Here is a 1,279-nt window from a genome sequence, read left to right as displayed (position 1 = left end):
CATCGGCGCCATAATTTAGAAGGGTTTCTATATAAGCGCGGTAAGCATATGCGTTATTGGCAGGCGTCACGGCTTTCTGATTGAAGGAAATATCCACTTGATCGAATAACGAGTGTAATAAGTTGTTGATGGGGCCGATAGTAGCCGAAGGTACAGGGTTCTTCTCTGTCACTAATGTTGGTATTGTAACACGTAAAAATAACCGTGTATGAGCTAAGTCAATGTACTCATCACCTTGTCCTGGTATATCGAACTCGATGGGTGAGTTATCCACAAGTGATGCTATTGGCTTGTAGTGTACATCGTATGAGGACTCGATGGCTGTCTGCATTGGAGGTAAAGACAATAAGTCCAGTTCACTTTTCACACCCTCACATGAATGAGTATGCAAGAACGCCATGTTTNTTGGAACGAATGTACCGTGGATTCCGATGAAACCCTCGTAATGAATAATTGCTGCCGAATCTGAATTACTGCAGGCCATTGCTATGCTCTCCTTTCAACCTTCTACGTTGAATATTCACACATAACTGTACAGGTGGACAGCGATTCAAATCCGTTGGTTCAGAAAACTGCTGATACTGCAAAAATAGCTGCGCATGCGCTGAGCATGATACCGAATGCTTAGATGATTATGCATAGTCCAGAGTCAGTTGTCTCGCTGAGTCAATTTCTATGATACTTTCAAACTCAGTATAAATTACAGCGTTGATCGTTGAAACTAAGCTTTCATCAANTACACCTGAACGCAGAGCCTCTCTCCCGACAGCGGATGCTCCTTGCTTGAGTAGTGGTAGTATTCTTCTGAACAAACCACGTAGGAAACTACCAATGCCATGTCCTTTTTGATTAGCACTACCTATGTACACACGACTTATACCCCCATGGTCACTGGTACTGTATCCTCCCCCTGATTGTAGAATCTCGTCGAAAATATAGATGTTCATAATCCGTGATTATTCAGTGCGTTTGAAATTAAGTGTCACAGTCAACGTTCCGTGTTTGAATGGTATCGGTGCTCCATACTCATCTCTTATATCTATCTCGATCGTTTGAAATTTCGTGCGTAGTAATGGTATATAAAGTGCTGGTGAAAATACCTTGATTTTCATTCCCCCGTATTTATAATTATCAATATNAACACATTGACTTCAACTCTTGTAACAAGGTATTTGGCTGCTGTTTTCGATAAGGCCCTTTGGTGGGATAATAATAATCCAGGACTCACCTTCATTCTCCGGATGATCAACGAAGCTTCTGTTATTTTAATGGTGAATGG

The sequence above is a fragment of the Diachasma alloeum genome, unplaced genomic scaffold (assembly GCF_001412515.2).
Source record: "Diachasma alloeum isolate Michigan unplaced genomic scaffold, Dall2.0 Dall_scaffold_00441, whole genome shotgun sequence".
In the NCBI taxonomy this organism is placed as follows: domain Eukaryota; kingdom Metazoa; phylum Arthropoda; class Insecta; order Hymenoptera; family Braconidae; genus Diachasma; species Diachasma alloeum.
This window is presented reverse-complemented; position numbering follows the sequence as displayed.